Raw genomic sequence first — 6,178 nt, 5'->3', positions numbered from 1 at the left:
GCTCATTGTCGAGGCCGGAAGAAGGACTGCGATAGACGCAGCCTACGACAACAGTATAAGATGCGAAGCGCAGTTTACAAAAGATAGCCTCGACGCCCGCAACATCCGGTAACATTAAAAACGAGATTTCTTTCTTTACTAGAATGGCCACGCCACCGCCTCGTGTTGTCCGGTCTTTCCGGATGATGGCGTAGTTGGCAGGGGCTATCTCAACATCTTTAATATCAGCTGTTAGCCAGGTTTCTGTTAGTGTTAGAAAGTCAGGTTCATATGCAAGAATCAAGGCTTCAAGGGAATCCGTTTTTTTTTAATATGCTACGGGCATTTATGTTCAAGAAGGATAACTTGGATATCAAGTTCGGCGTGAACGTAGGCTTCGAAGGCCGTGTTGCTTGTTTTTTGGATCAGGATTGACGGAACCTGCTTTCAAAGGAGCTACATTATTATTTTCTTCGTCCCAGTAGAACATTTCGCCATTGATTCGTAGTTTGGCATAAATTAGAATAATTTTATCTCCAGATTCTTTCCTTGGTTTGGCAGAACTCCATAACTTCTTTCTTAAGTCTCTTACGCGAGGCGAAAAATCTTCGGAGGTCGAAAAACTTGACCCCTTTAGCTTGAAACAGTTTCGCAAGATTTTAGCTTTGTCTCTAAAGTCAAGAAGTTTAAAAATTATTGGTCTTGTTTTAGTGGTATCCGGCCTGCCTAATCTATGAATCTATGAATGAAGCAACTAGCCCGTCAGTCATTCCTTCCAAACCTGTAAAGTCAACCTGACCACATCTAGCCTTTTGTGATGCTGTCATCAATAGTATGGCCCCGCGAACATGTTCCCCGTGGCCACATAGTCGCGTTCCATTTTTATTCAGGCTGCTTTCTCGAAGGCAAGCATTTTAATGTTTTGGTGTCAATCCGGCCGTGTACGTGTGCCGCCGAAAGCTTGCTTGGTCACAGAATTTTTGTAAAAGATACTCAAAAATTTGAAAGTGCGAAAAATACACAAGCACGAAGTTTACAAATTATTAACTCCGCATCAAGAACTGATATCGCGGTTCTGTAAACAGCATCCATTAGACAATTCAAAGCGGACAAATCCAATATGCCGATTTATATCTTACGTGAACTCGTGACGTTGTGAACAAGGGTCGTGGAAAAGCTGTATTTCCTTATCACTAAATTTTTTGAGATTCATGCGTAATATATCAATTTTGTCTGCTTTAGATGTGCTGTTAGATGCAATGTACATAATTGTGACATCTGTTTTCATTGCCGAAAGAGAGTTGTAAACTTGATGGTTTCGTTTTCTTAAAATTTGCGATATTTGACAATATTGAATAAACAAATGATGACCTAAATCAAGAATTCGAAACCAACAGACATTAGATTTTAAGTTTTTGTTTTAAATGCAACAAACCTTGTCAAATTAGATGCAGTGGCTGTCGAGAAAAACGAATTCAACTTTTACATTTATTTAGATAGGACCACCAGAGCTAAAGCTTCCTCTTAAGGGCTACTTTCCCCACTATCGCGTCCGCGTGTAGAGCCAAATCCCGAAGATAGCGTAATACCGGCCCGACCCGCAGCGGTGGTGAACCATGCGTTCAGCGCTCCCCATACGTGGGCTGATCCCGAATGTAATGCCATGCCGGGGAGACCCGCGGCGGAGATGAAGCAGGCGTTAAGCACTGCCCATACGTGGGCCGATCCCGAAGACAGTGCAATGCGGGGCCGACATACGGTGGAGGTGCAGTTCGCCATTAAGGGGCCCACATACACAGCTTTGCAGGTCATGTTTTTTCACAGAGTGGAATGGCACGGAGATTTTTTAGGTATCCGCGTTTATCCTGCATGCGTCTGCGATCAAAACAAGAAGCAGGTATGCCTGGAAAATCTAAGGTGGTGGATGCAGGTGGTAGCGGAGAAGTTAGTATACCCAGCCCCTGCACGTACTTATATCTGCATTGACATGGGTTCGTGGTAGTGATAGCGACCAAAGCTCTACTTTTTCTGGCGTACTCTAGTCATTGTGAAACTAAGGATGTGGTTAGCATGCCCAGCCACTGAATGCAAATTGCAGCAGTTCCGAGTGGTGGAATCCCGCTGGGGCTGATTGTGAAGAAAGCTTCCTTTCTCTGTCCACTCTCGCAATGGTGAAGCTAAAAATGAGGAGGAGGCCTGACGGACACAACGTTGATCATCACCATAACAGAATGGATGGACGATCTGCGGAAAGGACAAGGCACACCAAGTTTTTAGCACTTAACTTGTCCTACACTAAAGCGCTACAATGGCTAGTATGCCGTAATGGGAATGGTAGACCGAACTGCTTCTCACTGCTAACACTGGACTGATACTAAGAAAATACTCCGTCCGCAGGCACCATGCTACACTGAAATTAGCAAAACTATATCAGTTTATAAACTGATATTGCCAATTATCTGGTGTCCTCCTTGTGTGTGTGGAGGGCATAAAGGTCCTGGTAATGAAATGGTAGTATCTTCGTTTTTGCTACAGTTGCACACAAGAAAAATTCTTTGAAGTGATCGGACAGCGATCTACCGGCGGAGAGGACCAACCAACAAATTAAAAATAATTGCTGGTTTCAGACCTTCCAATGTACTTTGCGCTTAGCTACCATCTGTTATATTTTTCCTTCTGTGCTTTTATCAAGAGGAAAACTCCACATTACTACAATATCAACAACCCTACACAAAATAGACTGGCTTTGAAGCTGTGACCACGCACCGCACTTTTGTATATTTAGCACATGTAGTATTGGGGCAACCCGTTTGAGCAATATTAAGTTTTCAGTCAAAGCACTGTGACAGGTGGGAGAAACTCGTTGTCATGCCCGGTCGAAATAATACCATCTGAAATCTTATTTACTTATATTCCTTTTTGAAAAATCACTATACATTTGCTTCGTATGAGTTATATACTAGCTTGCCTCGTCAATCTCAAAAATGTATTCCCTTTTCGGGAGACGGCCTTCGTGAAAAACGACGCAACATTACAGTAAAACATCCAGCAAGGTTCTATCCAATGATGGGCGAAATTGTGCACTGAGAGCGTGTCGACTAGCGCGCGAGTGAAAGTTGAATTACGATCGTTGTAAGCTTGTGTTGCCTCTAGCACGAGCGAGGAGTGTTAGCGATGACATTGGTGTGAAAATGGTCAGCTCGGTCTGCGATTTGTTCTTCTGATCTCCACATTGAACGTCGCAGTTGTCACGGTAAGAGTACTTCTGTGACATTATTAGCCCAGTGGGCTGGGAAGGCTCGAGTGATAGCTCACCTTGAGGAGTATTAGGTAACAATTATTAATATACGTACTTTTGCGATCATGAAAAAGATGCAGAAACACCACTGGTGTTGTCTAACTATTCGTAAGCAGGCCCTCAAATTTCAATTGGCCCACCCCCAAACAATAAATAGGCCCACCCCCAAATTTCAAGTTGGCACACCCCCAAATTTCAAGTTGGCCCACCTCCAAATTTAAAGTCGGCCACGCCGGATTTTCTTTTCGCCCAGCCTTAAACTTGGAGTTGGCCCAATCCCCAATTTCAATTGGGCCACCCCTAATTTTCATGTTGGTCCACCCACGAATTTCCATAAATCGTCCCCCCAATTTCCAGTCGACGCACCCCAAAATTTAGGTTGGCCCACCCCCATATCGCCTCCAAATACAGATTGGCCGGCCTCCACAACACTACCAAATTTATATTCGCCCACTCCAATACCACCAGCAAATCGAGGTTGACACACCCCCATATCAGCCCCAAACTAACGCTGGCCCACCCCTCGATCACCTCAAATTTAGGATGGCCCACCGCAAATCATCCCCCAATATAGGTTAGTCCACCCATCACCCCCCCTCCCCTATTCAGCTTGGCCCAGCCAAACATCACCCCCATGGTTAGGTTAGCCCGTCCCCATGTTACCTCCAAATTTAGGTTGGCCCACCCACATATCCCCAAATCCAGGTTGGCCCACCCCCATATCAGCCCCAAACTTAGCCTGGCCCACCCCTCTATCACCTCAAATTTAGGATGCCCCACCGCAAATCACTCCCACATTTAGGTTAGCCCATCCCCATTACACCCCCGATTCAGCTTCACCCAGCCCCATGTCACCCCCATGGTTAGGGTGTCCACCACCTATATCCCACCAAATTTAGGTTCTCCCACCCCCGTATCATCCCCAAATCCAGGCTGGCCCACCCCCCATATTCCCCCAAACTTAGGCTTACCCACCCATATATCACCTCAAATTTAGGTTGGGCCACCACCATATCACTACCAAATTCAGCTTGGCCCATCCCTGTATCACGCCCAAATTTATGCTGATGGCACTTCCAATTTTAAGTTGGCCACCTCAACCCTTTTTATGAAGACCTATGTATTCATATGGGAAATGCGTCAAGTTTTTTGGCGTTACAGACACGATTTTGCACGATTTTGCTACCAAATTGCTGGGGTACTCACCAACGAATGCTGCGCATTAAAAGCAACTACACCGAACGAGCGACGCCATGTGTTGATCCTAAATACTGACGGCTTGCCAAGCTAGCTTCTCTGTAGAGCGACCGGGGCAGCCACAGCACGGGACATTTATTCAAATGGATTTTTTATGGGCACACCTACAGATTCATACCACTTGGCTGTAGGGAACGCATTAACAGTAGCTATTAATCCACACGCTGCACGTCTTCTCCTAGTTGGTGCATTTCTTATTTGGATGAATCTTTAGAAATAATTAACTTTCGGGCAGCGACTCAGCTTAGGAGACCCTTTGTTCCGCACGAATGTTGCATAGGAATGGCACTGGCCACCGGGTGGCATTGTGGCCCAGGTGGACCTGATTCGCTCGGAGTATGTGACATTAAGGACAGGCGAAAGTCGTGAAAACGGACCTTCCAGAAGAACGCAATAAGAATAGCCATTTTGTTCTCCCAGGTTCCACGCTACAAAGCACTAAAGTATTTTTTTTGCATAACACAAAGCTATGCGCAAGCTTCTAGTTATGATATCCAATGAATAAAATATTCATAAATGCGATGCCCTAACTAATGAACACGACACTGCTATGTTTAGGAAGGAAAAATAGAAAACATAATATTTCAAGAGAACCACTAGAAAACCAGAACCGAAAGCAAATCATGAGTTTTGTGTTTCTGCCATCTGGTGGGAGACTGTAAAACTAAGTCCTATGCGGCTTCTAAAAAAAAAAAAACTGCGCCGCTGCAAAACCAGAACCGAAAGCAAATATTGCATTTTGTGTTCCTGCCATCTAGTGACAGACTATAAAACTAGGCCCTATGCGGATTAAAAAAAAGTGCGAAGCGGGAATCGAACCACGGCAGCCGCGACGGGATACAAAAGGTGCGCGCGATTCTACCACTCGGCCACGGCTTCCGAGGCTTCGCCCAGTGGTACGCTCATGTTTTTATAGATACCACGTGAATTTTCATGACAGTGTTACAAAAAACGCTTTTGGGAACAGTGTTGCGCCATGTGTGGAGAGTCGAGATAGGCATCAATTGAAAGCTAAGTCTCCGGACTACATACGCTGCACTGCGTATTACGATAGACTTAGAGGGTAATTACAGGCACCGTTGGTGCCTCGAAAATCGAGTACAAATTTTCGTCGTTTCCATAGGCTTCCATTGCTAAACCTTTAACCGCTGTGGGAACAAACTTCTTACGTGCCATAGCGTGATCACTGCATTTGGATCGTGTGGATTGTCTTCCAGAACACGTCTGTCGCCTGCGTTTTTCGATAATCGACCTGCAGCTTTTGTTATTCGCGAAAAACCCGCTCGTTCCATTGAAAACGCGCTAGCTTCGTGCCGGGGCCGCTTGGGGCGCTAGTTGGTACGTGTCCACTAAAGCTGGATATGGGCGTAATTTAAGGAGTGCATTTTTGAAGTCCAGCATACTCACTTTTGCTACTCACACCGTTAAACTCTCAGCGTGCATCAGTCAGTGTTATGAAAGAGGTTGCACAAGTACCGGCAGAACGAAAAATGCTTGAGGTATCCATAGAATGCTAATCGCAGAAAAGTGCATTTAGTTTGGAAGGCCGTTGTTTCAGCCAGGTGTTGACTTTCGTGTTAACACAGGGGTATAATTTTTAGCTGGTGCCACACTAAATGGAAATCGTTGGGTAGGGCGATTCTT

This window comes from Dermacentor andersoni, chromosome 1, assembly GCF_023375885.2.
Source record: "Dermacentor andersoni chromosome 1, qqDerAnde1_hic_scaffold, whole genome shotgun sequence".
In the NCBI taxonomy this organism is placed as follows: domain Eukaryota; kingdom Metazoa; phylum Arthropoda; class Arachnida; order Ixodida; family Ixodidae; genus Dermacentor; species Dermacentor andersoni.
Note: the sequence above shows the minus strand (reverse complement) of the source record.